The sequence below is a fragment of the Pelodiscus sinensis genome, chromosome 19 (assembly GCF_052426305.1).
Source record: "Pelodiscus sinensis isolate ZL-2025 chromosome 19, ASM5242630v1, whole genome shotgun sequence".
NCBI classification, from domain to species: domain Eukaryota; kingdom Metazoa; phylum Chordata; order Testudines; family Trionychidae; genus Pelodiscus; species Pelodiscus sinensis.
In genome coordinates, this window is record NC_143070.1 from 26,133,400 (window position 1) to 26,146,904 (window position 13,505).

The 13,505-nt window shown below is 54.5% G+C and overlaps 6 non-coding genes across 6 annotated transcripts; 3 read left to right on the forward strand and 3 right to left on the reverse strand.

Annotated features, from left to right (window-relative positions):
• Nucleotides 1-894: 894 nt before the first annotated feature.
• TRNAT-UGU (transfer RNA threonine (anticodon UGU)) lies at nucleotides 895-968 on the reverse strand. The gene has a single exon. It is a non-coding gene; the product is annotated as a tRNA-Thr (tRNA).
• A 1,951-nt stretch (nucleotides 969-2,919) lies between these two features.
• TRNAI-AAU (transfer RNA isoleucine (anticodon AAU)) lies at nucleotides 2,920-2,993 on the reverse strand. Its single transcript has one exon. It is a non-coding gene; the product is annotated as a tRNA-Ile (tRNA).
• A 2,802-nt stretch (nucleotides 2,994-5,795) lies between these two features.
• On the forward strand, nucleotides 5,796-5,877 carry TRNAS-AGA (transfer RNA serine (anticodon AGA)). The gene has a single exon. It is a non-coding gene; the product is annotated as a tRNA-Ser (tRNA).
• Nucleotides 5,878-6,569: 692 nt separating this feature from the next.
• On the reverse strand, nucleotides 6,570-6,643 carry TRNAT-UGU (transfer RNA threonine (anticodon UGU)). The gene has a single exon. It is a non-coding gene; the product is annotated as a tRNA-Thr (tRNA).
• A 2,893-nt stretch (nucleotides 6,644-9,536) lies between these two features.
• On the forward strand, nucleotides 9,537-9,619 carry TRNAL-UAA (transfer RNA leucine (anticodon UAA)). The gene has a single exon. It is a non-coding gene; the product is annotated as a tRNA-Leu (tRNA).
• Nucleotides 9,620-12,942: 3,323 nt separating this feature from the next.
• Nucleotides 12,943-13,158, forward strand: LOC149522465 (small nucleolar RNA U3). Its single transcript, XR_016347482.1, has one exon. It is a non-coding gene; the product is annotated as a small nucleolar RNA U3 (small nucleolar RNA).
• Nucleotides 13,159-13,505: the final 347 nt, after the last annotated feature.

A 13,505-nucleotide genomic window follows, 5' to 3' on the forward strand; every position in this document is an offset into this window, starting at 1 on the left:
TGAGAAAGAGACAGAAATTCCCTCTTCCAAATGCACATTCCTCAATTTTAGGTGCCAGATTCAAGCCCTTGGAAGGAGCCAGAAACACAGGGAGGGCTGATCACACCCCTCTGAAAATCAGCTCTCAGGAGGCACCTCCAACTGCCCCCAGAGTGTGGGTCACCCCACACTAGCCATGGGTGAAACTCAACACCTTGACATCTCATCTCCCTCCCAAAGCCAGGGGCTTGTTCCCACAGCCGCAGACTCCGCAGGGAGCCGCACTGGCGCTCACTGCTCGTGGGGAAGGGAGCGGGTCCCACAGGATCTGGGGCTGGCGGGGAATGGGCAGTTGTCACTGAAGGGGAAGGATAAAACGCAGCCACATTCCGAGGGCAGGGAGAGTGGCTGGGGATGGGCTGGCAGCACCATGGGACGGCCCTGGAAGAGCTCTGCAATGTGACCCTGGCTCCCAAGGCAGTAAGTGCAGAATCCCCTTTGGCGAGTGCGAGAGGCTCCAACCAGCCTGGTCTGAATCCATCTGACGGGCTGCACGACCCCGATGCTGGAGTGTCAGAGCCCCTGTCACTGTGTTTGTCCCCTCCCCCACAGGCAGGGCAGGGCCCACACTCCCAGCAGGGAGTTATAGGCACATCTCTCGCACCCACAGCACTGGGACAACCAGGGAGCAGGACTCACTGGCCAGTGTGTGGTAACCAGGGACTTACAGTGGGAGTCAGAGCCCTGCCTTGCCAGTGCCAGTCACCTCTGCACCTGCTCTAGGCTTCTGGTTTCCTCCTCCCTAACAAGCCTCTGCCATCAGCCTTTCCTGAACCAGCAGTTCCATGGGTGGCCAGGGGAGGCCTCGTCTGTGTCCCAGAAGCACATAGGAAAATGTGAGTAAAGGCCACAGCAAGGTACCACTGGGAGTTGAACCCAGGATCTCCTGTTTACAAGACAGGTGCTTTAGCCAGCTAAGCCATGGTGCCCTCTGCAGAATAGTACCTAAAACTGTTCTATTCTATGGTCCCAGACAACACCTTTGACTCCCAAAGTGCAGCCAATCCCCATTTCCCTCCCGCCCTGGCTGTGTCTGGCTCCCTGGGCACAGAAGGCTACAGCTCAGTGGGCAGAGGCTCTGACATGCACATCTCCCCCAGCCGCTGGGACTGTGGAGTTGGCCTTGAGATTTAGAATTGCTGGGGGGAGGGAAAAGTGCAGCAAACACTGATCATCTGGATTGTAAGCCCTTGGGTCTCACAGTTTGGGTTGGAGACCCCAGGTGGGGGCCCGGCCTCCTTGGGTCGGTCCCTTCCTGAGGGCACAGAATTAAGAGAGAATTCCTTTGTCCTGTAGCAATCCGAATTGGCCAACGAGCAAGTCACAAATTTTTTGTTCACATATAAGTACAGGAGAATGGTCTCTTACAGTAATGATGGCCAAGTGGTTAAGGAGTTAGCTTAAAAATCCAAAAGTTTTTCCCTGTGCAGGGTTGAATCTTGCTCACGCTGAGGCCTGTGTTTTGGTTATACCCCTAACAAGGGCAACAAGGTTGACTGCCAGCTGTTTGCACATCTGGACCCAGAAATATCCTGAGCCTTGGTTCTGTTAGGCAGTTTCTTTTCAGCTCACTGCAAACTGCCTCCCAGCTGTAGGCGAGGCTGAGTGTGCATGAAACCAGCGGTGCCTGACCAATGTGTCTGCTTTTCCTACCATCCCTCCATCTCTACCTGGAGTCGGCTTCCTTCAGTTGAACTTTGCCTTGTCCCCACAGCAGGAAGCCAAAGGGAGCAAAGAGCAGAAGTGCAGGATGCTGGTGGGGTGCCCTCTGGGTTTGATTTAGTGAGTCTTAGTTTGACTCGTTGAATCAAGTTCCAGAAGATTGATCACGGCAATTCCTCTCCAGCTGGACGTGGTTCTTGTTCTTCTGTACAGAACAGCCAATGGGCGTTCAGATCTCAGCCTTGCTCAGTTGATGGGAATAGAAACCAGATACCCAGCAGGTTTGAACTGGTTTCAGTTGAGGGACCCGGCTGCCTGGTTTACATGCATTGGCACAAGAACACACGAGGGGTTTGCTGACATTTTAAGAATCCCTGTACAATAGAAATCCATGATTGACACACCTGGAGGTGCAAATGTTTCACTTAGGATAATCAACTTTTTAAGGGGGCACTTGACATTGGACCAAGGACCTCTACAATCGGCACTCAAACACTACCACTGAGTTACACCTGACAATGGTTGTACTTTTCAGCCCAGTGTTGGGAACTTAGCACCTGGCAGCACTGCCTGCAGGAGCAGATTGTCATGCTGAAGCGGGAAGACCAGGAACTGGCTCCAAGGCAGGGTTACGACACTGCTAGAATCCTCCTCCTCGTCCTGGAGCTACAGGTCATCAGCGTTGTCATCCTGAAGCTGCAGCTGCTGCTGCTGCTGCCCAGGTGTCTCCCTCACAAACTCCACAATGATCCTTGGACAAAGCTGTGGTCCCACTGCCTCATGTCAGGGGTCTCAGCAGCGCTGGGGCGCTGGGGGGTGGCTCCAGTGGGAGAAGCTGGTTCAGAGGAACTTGAGCTGCTGGGCCACTGAAGTAGGCCACCAGCAGCAGCCTCTGTGCAGGGCTCACACGATCCAGGCCTCCTGGTCATATTGAGTCTCCCCCCGTGGCTTGGGCTCCAGAGCCTGCCCCCCAGCTGGTGCCCTGGTGCCTTGAGGTAGCCACTGCAGCAGCAGGAATTTGGGCATCAGGTCCCCTGCTTTTGGGGACAGGAAGCCAGGCCAAGGCCCTTTTAGCCACTGGGGCTGTGCAGGGTGGAGCCTCCCCCTACCAGATCTCTGCCCTGCTTCCTGCAAAGCTCTCAGCCTTTTGCTTGTTTCTGCTTCCCTGTCCATAGCAGGCAGCCAAAGGAAGGGAAGTCACCAAACCGAAAACCCCTGTGGCCAGCATGGGGCTTGAACCCATGACCTTGGCGTTATTAGCACCACGCTCTAACCAACTGAGCTAGCCAGCTTACAAAAATGCAGCTCACCAGTGGCCCTTTCAAGAAAGGCGCCTCAGGCAGCAGCAGGGACGTCTCTGCAGCTGCCAATGGCTCTTCTCTGACAGGGCCACTAGCGACTCACTGTGACATGGGCTGGCTAGTCCAGCTGATTTGAGGTTTGGTCAAGGTGGCTGGCGGCCGGCAGACCCAGGGCAAAGAGGCAGCCAGAATCTCTTGCTGCCAGCACCTTGCCTCCCAGCTTCTTCCCTGCCAGCAGCAGCAGAGTCCTGAGCGCTGCCCTTGACACCATGGGACCAATCTCCCCTCACTCAACTGGGCCAAGCTGAATCCAAGAGCAGCAAGAATTCAGGCCCTCAGGCCAGTGCATTGGGGACAATGTGTGAGCCCTTCCATGAGCATTTTCTGCTCCCACTGGGGAAGGCAGCTGGGCAGGACCAGCCTGCAGCCCACGTCCCTTTCAGCCCCAGGTGCAGGAGGTAACAGAGAGGGGAGGAAAGTCCATGGCCAGAGCCTCCTCCCATCAGTCTGGCCCTGCGCAGAGTCTGTACATGATGGAGCCTCTCCCAGCAGGGCGATGGCCTGTTCTCTGCAAAGTGCTCAGCTGTTTCATTTTTTGCAGGCCCATTGTGTGTCCCTGGTGGCTTCATTTACAGTTTTCAATCTTTACATTTGCATCCCTTTTTGGAAAAGAGGGTGCAAGTGTAAACATACCCTATGTAGCGAGAGTTGGCTTCCTTCAGTTGAGCCTGGCTGTGTCCCTACTGCAGAAACCCAAAGGGACCAAAGAGCAGAAGTACTGGAAGCTGGTGGGGTACCCTCTGAATTTGATTTCGTGAGTCTTAGTTGGACTTGCTAAATCAAACTCCAGAAGATTGATTGTGGCCATTCCTCCCCCACTGGGTGTGATTCTTGTTCTTCTGCACAGCACAGCCCAGGTAGACCAAGGACTTTCAGATCACACCCTTGCTGAACTGATGGGAATAGAAACCAGACACAGCAGATTTTAACTTGTTTCAGTTGAGATGGGTTTGCCTGGTTTATGTGCATTGACACAGGAACACATTAAGACTACGTCTACACTGGCAGCCTTTTCCGGAAATGCTTATAACGGAACAGTTTTCCATTATAAGTATTTCCGGGAAAAGTGCATCTACATTGGCAGGATGCTTTTCCGGAAAAGCACTTTTTCCGGCAAAGCGTCCGTGGCCAATGTAGACGCGCTTTTCCGGAAAGAAGCCCCGATCGTCATTTTCGCAATCGGGGCTTTTTTGCGGAAAAGAATACTGTGATGTCTACACTGGCCCTTTTCCGGAACAGTTTTTCCGGAAAAGGACTTTTGCCTGAACGGGAGCAGCATAGTTTTTCTGGAAAAACACTGACAATTTTACAGTAGATCGTCAGTGCTTCTCCAGAAATTCAAGGGGCCAGTGTAGACAGCTGGCAAGTTATTCCAGAAAAGTAGCTGCTTTTCTGGGATAAATGGCCCAGTGTAGACACAGCCTAGGGGTTTGCAGTAATTTTGGAATCTCTGCACAGCAGAAATTCAGAATCTGATGCAACTAGAGATGCAAAGGTTTCAATGAAGTTGACCAACCTTTCAGCAGGCAATTGGAGTTGAACCCAAGAACCACTTTGCCTACAGTTAAGCACTCTACCACTGAGCTACACCCCCATTACACTTGCTTGCTTGCATCCAGTGTTAGGAAATTAGCCGCTGGCAGCACATTCTGCAGGAGCAGGTGGTGCCTTGCACACATGGTGGGGGGAGGACGGCCCTCTATGGGGTCACACATGTGTGGTGTCCCCCCACCTACGATCAGCATGACGTGTCACGATAGCGCATCATCCCCTGTGCTCCCGCCTGCCCTGTGTGTGTTGCAACCTCACAGCACTCACCTGATGTTCCCTCCCCGGTGCCCGAAGACATTTGGGAGGCCTCCTGCATCTGGGGGACCAGTTCCAGGGGGAGGGTCACAAAGTTCCTGGAATCCTCCTTCTCTTTATCCTGGAGCTGCTGGTCAGCAGGTTTGTTGTCCTGAAGCTGCGGCTGCTGCTGCCCAGGTGTCTCCATCCCAGACTCCACAACTGTCCCTGGAGACAGGGGTTCCCCAACCCCCAGGACTTGGTCCAGTTCCTCACAGTATGCACAGTGCTAAGGTGCTTCCCCAGAGCAGGAGCTGCGCTATGGGTCCTCACATACCCCTGCTGCAATTCCTTGACCTTGGCTCTGACTTGGTCTGGGGTGGGTGGAGGTGGCCTTTCTTTGGCCATAAATATCTGCATTCCTCCGCCTGGACTGCAGGGCCTGCAGAGACTCCTCCTTGGACCACAGCTTTATCTCTGGCCCAGACCATGACAGTGCCCGGCACTTGCTGCCGCTTGCTTGGTCCTGTGATGTGTCTATGGAAGGGACAGAGGGGTCTCCGGGGGCTTGTGCCTGTGACATAGCTCTCTGAGACGCTGGAAGCGCTCGATCTTAGCCGACTGGATAGTGAAATTATACTAAAATAATTGGTTAAGGTAGAACTAAGCGGTACTTGAATTTCTCTTTATAAACTGGGGTCCAAGAAGGAGACCAGCCAGAAGAAGAAAAGGGGAGAAGAGAAGAGGAAGGAAAAGGGAAAGGAAGACCAAGAAGGAGGAGAGAAGACCTTGAAGCAGAACTCACCTCCAATGCAGCCTAAGAGCAGAACTGCCGGGACTCCTCTGCACAGCTGTTGCAATGGTTTGCTGTGTGAACTCTGTGGCAGGTGACATTAGGGCTGTGCACTGGCATTATTTACCAGTTTCCCTGGATCCATTTTGCCCAGAGCTGTGATGGCCGAGTGGTTAAGGTGTTGGACTCGAAATCCAATAGGGTTTCCCTGCACAGGTTCAAATCCTGCTCACAGCGTGGTCTGTGTTTTGCCCACACCTCTTCCTCGGGCAGCAAGGGCCTCTGTGAGTTACCAGCAGTGGGGCTGTTACTGTTGGCAGCAGGACTGGATTAAGGGTTGAGCTAGTGGGGCAGCTGCCATCAGGCACTGCCTGCCTGGCTCCTGGCAGGCTGCAGCAGTTCCCTGGGGCTGCATTAACCTCCACAGCACCTGTCAGCAGTGCCCTTCCCCATGCAGCTGTGGGGCTCTGCATGGCCTGCGCCAGGGGACCCTTGGTTGCATGCCAGCGGTGGTGGCAGGGCCAGGCTGTGCAGCACAAGAGCATCCTGCCACCACAAGCTCCAGGGAGGGGGAGGGGCTGTATATGCACTGTGCACCCAGGATGGAGCCGCACATGCACCATGAGCCCGGGGGGCAGTGCCACATGCCCGGAGCACTAAAATGGCTCAGACTGGCTGTGGTCAGCATCTAACTAATTGCACCATTAGGCCATGCCTTCACTCAGGTGGAGATTTCTGCTGCAATCCATCTCCCAGAGTTTGATTTAGCAAGTCTAGATAAGACTCTCTAAATCAAACCCAGAGGGCACCTGCACCAGGCTCTTTGCTGCCATCCTACTTCCACTGTTAGGACACCAGCAAACAGTAAAACCAACTCCTGATATGTGTTGGGATATGGTGGAAAGAAGAGACACATTGGCCTCACCACAAGGCACCACTGGGAGTTGAACCCAGGATCTTCTGCTTACAAGACAGCTGCTTTAGCCAACTAAGCCATGGTGCCCTCCTTCAAAACAGCTCTCAAACTGTTCTACTTTATGGTTCCAGAGAACATGTTCCCATTCCAAAGTGCAGCCGTTCACCGTTCCTCTCTAGCTCCTGCCGTGTCTTGAGGTCTGCGCAGCCTAAGACGTTAGATTGGCAGCTGGAACCCAAAACCTTTTTGGCAATTGTAGCCCCAGGCCCCAAAGGGACAGACCCAAGGCAGCCGCCTGGTCCTAAGGCCGGGCCTGCAGCCAGGGGGAGGAAGAAGAATCTCTCCTTTCAGGTGGAGTTGAATCAGCAGCCCAGCTAGCTCAGTTGGTTAGAGCCTGGTGCCAATAATACCAAGGTTATGGGGTTCAAGCCCCAGGCAGAAACACAGTGTCTTGCTGCCCCTTCTCCTGCCTGGGCCTGGCCTCCCTCCCCTGCTTGGCATGACAGAAAGCCCCTTGGCAGAAGCCAGAGGCCTCAGGCCTGTCCCCTCTGAGGAGCTTGTGCCTTGGCCTCCTCTGCCCTTGGTCCTTGCTGGCCAAAGAAGTCCTGCTGAGGCTGACAGCCTGGGCTCAAGCCTCCAGCCCCAGCACAAAACCTTCAGCTGGGTCTGTGTGGCTCCCTCCGGCCCCTGCACACGCTCACAGGGGGAAACGTGCCCCATGTTCCATCCCTGCGCCAGGCCTGGGCGATGGGCGCAGCCCACAGCTCGGCGCCTGTGAGGGACGGACTGAGAGCAGGGCCCCACTGACCTGTGTGCGGTGCTGGCATGGGACAGGCAGGAACCGCAGCCAGGGAGAAAGCAGCTTGGACTGACGGGCGAGTCTCACTTGCTGGCCAGACTCCCAGGCCCTGGGCTCTGGGGCCAGCCTCCCTGTGGGTCAGAGCCCCCCAGCCACAATGCTACTCCAGGGGGCCTGGTTCCAGGGCCACCTAATCCTGGGGCCTTTGCCCTGGAGTCTCAGAGCTCCCCCAGTGTCGGCTGCCATTGGCCTGAATGGTGCTGGATGCTCCTGCTCCCCTCCCAGCAGGCTGGCCCTGCGCAGGCTCTGTGCTCGCTGGAGCCTCCTCCTGCCAGGTCCCCGGCCTGCTCCCTGCAAAGCCTCAGCCTGGCCCCTTTCCTGCCCTCTGCTTGCAGGGCCCCTGGAAATGGCTTTGGGCAGATCCCTGAGCCCCAGCACTGGGTGCAGCACTGCTGGGCCCCCCGGAGCCCGGGCTGCAGCCAGGAGGGGGAATCTCCCACAGGGCCGGTGGGATGTAGAAAGCTGCTCCCTGGGAACCTTTCCCATGGCAGCACCCCCAGCCTGGGCAGTCCCTGCCCGGCCCGGCCCCCGCCCCAGGGTGGGCAGCGCTCGGGGGGGCAGGTAGGAGAGACTCCTCCCTTCCCTTCCCAGAGAGCAGACCCCCCAGGGTGGCAGTGGGTGTATCTGGCCCTGGGCTGCTCTCAGCAGAGGGGGCTGTGATCCCAGCCTGGGACCAGGGAAGCTGCTACCAGCTCATGCGGGGCGGGGGGAGCCATCCCAGAGAGTGTTGGGATGGGGATCAAGAGGGGGGGCAGATAAGAAAGGTGAAGGGGAACAGGGATGTGTGAGGTTGGGGCAGGAAGAGGAGGCAGGAGGTGCTGAAGGGAGGTTGGGGGGATCATGCCAGTCATGGGGTGGCTGGGCGCAGGGGGTGCAATGGAGGGAAACTTGGGGGGGTCACAGGAAGGGAAAGGGGGCAGGGGAGGTTGGGAGGAGACAGGGGGAGCAAGAGCAGCCTGGCTGGGGGAGGGGGAGACACAGGGCAGGGCTTGTACAGAAGGAAGGGGGGAGATACAATGGCAGCTCCCCCACCCCAATCGGGCAGGAGGGGGGGCAGAGGTGACTGGTGGTGGCACTTGGGGGCACCAACTCCTCTGCCCCTGACAAATTTTCTAAAGTTTATAACCAGGGTGTCCCTAATGCCCCCTGCCTCTGTGGGTGCCTCTCCCTGCGCCCCTCCCTCTGCAGGCTCCAGTCCCCCCGGGGGAGGAGCTGCCCCCTCGAGGAGCCTGAGGGGAATTGTTTCTGTGAATTTTTTTAAGTGTAGATACCTGCAAACACTGATCTGTAGGGACTGGCAACAGTTTTTTTCCATATTTGCAGATTTGTTATTTGCATAATGGATATGCAGATATGTAAATGTAATGTCACCGGTCTGGCAAAAGTTTGTGAATGGGTTTGGCTGTCCATGGTATAAAAAAAAGGTTAGTAATCACTGGCCTGATCCTTGGGGCTGGCCAAATGCAAGGCAGGGAAAACACTAGGGCTCTGTCTACAATCACAGATGCTTGCATGAGAAATATGCAAATGCGGCTACGCATGGAATATTGCTGTGCCTCATTTGCATACCTAATGAGCTGCAATTTATGCAGAAGAGGCTCTTGCTCCAGAAGGAGCTGTCTACACTGCCCCTTCCTGCGCAAGAAAAACCCTCTCGAGCAATGCCGCTACGACGATTATTTTCAGGAATAACGGCATTGCACGAGAGGGTTTTTCTTGCGCAAGAAGGGGCAGTGTAGACAGCTCCTTCTGGAGCAAGAGCATCTTCTGCAAAAATGGCGGCTCATTAAGTATGTAAATGAGGCTCCATGATATTCCACACTTAGGCTCATTTGCATATTTCTCATGCAAGAAGCTGGGAGTGTAGACATAGCCTAGGTGAATGTGGGGGGGGTATTTTCCCCACCAGGCCTTTGTCCCTCGGAATCCCTGGGGACGTTGGGTTTTGTCTTGTTTGGTTTCCCTTTTCCCTGCTTCCCTCATCACTGGTGGGGAGGGGGCGGCTCTCTCACCCTTTCGGTGGGAAGCCCTGGCACAGAGATGGGCCGGGAAGATGCTCTGAGAGTGAATCCCTGGGCTATTTGGGGAGAGAACTTGCACACGTCTAGCCTTCCACCTATCACCAGGATGGCTGAGTAGTTAAGGCGTTGGACTTAAGATCCAATAGATGTTTGTCTGCGTGGGTTCAAACCCCACTCCTGGTAGCTTCCTGTTTTGGACAGACATCCATCTGGATGTTGATTTGCCCTACTATGAGGGCAGGGGACTGGACTTCATCTCTGAAGGTCCCTTTGGCTATGTCTGGCGGCATCTTGCCCTGTGGGAGATGTGCTTTTGTGCAGGAGGATCCATGGCAGTGTGGATGCTCTCCTGTGCAAGAAAGCTCTGATGGCCATTTTAGCCATAGGGCAAGAAACCCTTGTCCCGCATCCACACTGCCCTCTTGCGCAAGAGGACTTACACCTGTTAGAAAAGAGCGTAGCTCTTGCGCAAGAAGCCCTCTCTTACCACGCTTTACTGTAAAACTTCTTGCACAAGAGCGAGTGGGCAGTGTGGATGCTCTGCGGAAGAACAGCCCTTCTTGCACAATAACCCGCCGGTGTAGACACAGCCCATCAGTGCGGACATAGCCTTCCAGTTCTAGTCCCAGTTCTGATTGGCTGAGCTGGGAGGAAGTCACAGGGAGGAGACTCAGGACTTCCTTGTTCTCCTTAAGTCCCAGCAAATGAGCCAGAACTTCTCGTCTGCTCGGGGAATTGTTCTGTTTCTCGCCAGTGGTTGTCTCTGAGCAGCGCCTGAGTCTCTCTGTGTCCCGGTGCTTCTAACCCACTGGCTGAGCCATCCCTAGGCCGGGCTGTGGGGCTGTATCTCACTGGAGGTCACGTTATTCTGATCAGTCAGGGTGTGAAACTCCAGACTGAAGGGGAATTTCAGCATCTGCGTCCTGTGCCCAGCGCTGCCCCAGACTGGCTGTGTGAGGTCAGACAAGGCCCTTTGCCTTTCTCAGCCTTTGTCCCTCCCTCTGTCAGTTGGGGGGAACAATCCCCTCCTGCCTGCCCCATGGTGGGGGGAGCTGTGAGGAGTGGTGTGAGGGTGTTGCTAGCAGCAGTGAGCACTGGGAGGTGTCCTCTCACCTGGGCTCCATGTAGGGCTGCCAGATGGTTTCTACAAAAATACCAGAGACACTTGACATGACACCACAATCGACATTATTGTTATTATTATTATTTAGAAACTAAGGGACATTTCTATTGTCTCAGTTTGTTTCCTGATCAGAAAGCTCAAATACTGGACTGTCTGGTTCAAAACCAGACACCTGGCAACCCAGCTCCATGTCAGCAGGGAAACGCAGTCCAACACTTCCCTCCATATGCTGGCCCAGTCTTGTGCCTGCTGCTGAGGCTGCCTCCTCCCACATCAGTGGGGCCTCCTGCCCGCGTTGGTGCAGCAACTGCCAGTCTGCCCGCACCCAGGCCTGGCAGCCATGTCGTCTGGGGGCAAGAGCAGGGAGAACGGCGCCTTCCTAGCCCAGCCCGGCCCCCCCATCCCATCGCTGAGGGAACTTTCCCCCAATGCCAGCCCCATGCTCAAGGGCTTTGTAAAAGGGCCAGGCCAAAGTAGCTCCCCCCTGGCTCCTACTGAGCCTCTGCCTTGTCACCAGACAGACCCTGCTCTGCTCCAGCCCCCTCCCTCTGTCTGAGTCACTCCTGGAGCTGGTGGGACTAGACAGCTGCTGTCCTATGGGATGTGGCACTTCTTGGGAAACCATCTCTCAGTTCCCATGGGGAAAAAGCAAGCTAGGGCTTCCCAATCAAACCACAGGTCACAGTTCTATACCCCAGGTGGGACTTGAACCCACAACCCCTGGTTTTGGAGGCCAGTGCCTTGTCCATTAGGCCACTGGGGACACACTAAAAAAAGAAGAGAAGGGACAGAAATTCTCTGTCCCAAAGGCGCGCCCCTCACATTGGCTGGGCAGACACGTCCCTCCTCTCTACACCAGCAGACACGTCTGCAGCCCCCGGCAGGGAGGCAGCTGGGCAGGTCGCTGCAGAGCTGAGCCCGGGCTGGCAGCAGTGCAGGCTGGTCAGCCACAGCCCTGGGAGAGCAGCTGGGGGGCTCGGCGGGGGGGACGGGCCCGTGTGCTCTGCTGCTCACTGACGAGCTGGCTGCCCAAGTGCCCACACAGACGCTTCTTCAATCCCCACCCCCCTCAGCCGCCCACTCCCAGCCTCTTCCAGCACAGCCTGCCCCCCCCCCCCCCACAGGGCTTCCACAGGGGCCTCTGTCCCAGGGGGAATGGGGAGCCCCTGCCCCCGGCACCCACCCACCCTGCTGCTGCTCCCCCCAGAGCAGAGGATTCACCCTGCACAAGTAAGTGCCTCTGTCCCCCCTGACCCTGGCTGCTGGGTTCCCTCCTGTTTAGCTGCCTGGCCCCAGGTAAGGTCACATGAGACAGCTCATATCACCCCCTCAGCACGGAGCCCTGGGCAGCCGCCCTGCTCGCTCAGGTCTCAGGCTGGCAGGGCCTGCAGGGATACTGGGTTTGAATGACAAGGTGTTGGAGCAGTTTATTAAAAGGCTTCTTCCTTGCCAGGGGCATTGTGCTTGTGGATTGGCTGTTTTTTGGATGCCTGGTGCTTGCACATGCAGCTGGGCTTTAGCAAATCAGAACGATGCGAGTCGTGAGTAACCCAGCGCCTCTGGACATGGGAGTGGAGTAAAAAGTACAATATTGTCTAAAAAAATAAAATAATTTGAATAAAAATCAAAGTGTGACAAAAATAAATTACTTGAGTAAAGTACAAATACCCAAAAAAAGTCTTGAGTAGTGTAATATACTTTATTACTTTCCACCTCTGCCCAGCAGGCAGGGGTTCTTGGCCCCTTGCTGGTCTGCGGACTGGCAGTTTATTACTACTGACTTAGAGGAGCCCCAGGAACTGCAGTTTCAGGAAGAAACAGCAGGGCTGTGTCTACTCTGGCACCCTTTTCCGGAAAAGGGATGCAGATGAGCCAAGTCAGAATTGCAAATGCAGCGGGAATTTAAATTTTCCAGATTTTAAGAGGAATAAGGGATCTTCTGGAAAAGGCTTTATTTTCCGAAAGATCCCGTCTTTTAGACTGGCGCTTTTTTCCGGCAAAGCCCCGAGCCGAAAAAAAGCAGCAGCCATGGTCATGCAAATGCAGCGGGGAAAATTTAAATCCCCGCTGCATTTGCAATTCTGACTTGGCTCATCTGCATCCCTTTTCCGGAAAAGGGTGCCAGTGTAGGCGTAGCCCAGGAGATTTTGATTGGCTGCCAGGTGCTCCACATGCTAATCAGGAGGCGTGTTTCTGTAATCAGGGACATGGAGCATATTCTAAAATACAGATTTCTAAACCTGGTGGAGTGTGTTTGAATGGGACAAGCACTTTGCTGAGATTATTTCTGTTCTTTAGTTTTCTAAGTGTTGTGTGAAAACATTCCTCATGAGGAGAAAGTGAATGCACACAAGTGTGGGTGTGTAGGGAAGCAGATGCTAATAAGACTGTACTTTCAGGGATCATTTTTATAGTTGGTAACTAGAGAAATGTAGCTGAAAGTGGTTGGCCTCGCTATCCACGAAGATGAGTGATAGTGTTCTCTTCTGAGCATGAGGCAAGCAGACAGTGTTGCTTTAATGTCATTGCTGTCTGCTGTTGATGATTGTTTTTTCTTTCCTGTTGGGAAGCTGGAGGAAGAGAGCACAGGCTGAGTGGTTAGCTACTGTCAAAAAGTTTAAAATTAATTTTGCAGTAGAGAGGAATGGGGATTTCACTTTATTGTTTTGTCTTGGTTTTTGTTTAATTTCTGGATTTACTTGTAGGCTACATCTACACTGGTATGACTTTGTGCAAATACTTTTAACGCAAGAATTTTTGTATTAAACCATTTGTACAGGAGAGTACCAACACTGGCATGTGCTTTTGCGCAAAAGCATGTGTGCCAATGTAGATGCTCTCTTATTTAAGAAAGCTCCGATGGTTCGATGGCCATTTTAGCCATTGGGCTTTGCTGTGCAAGAAATTAACGTTGCTGTCTACACTGGCCCTCTTGCGCAAGAATAC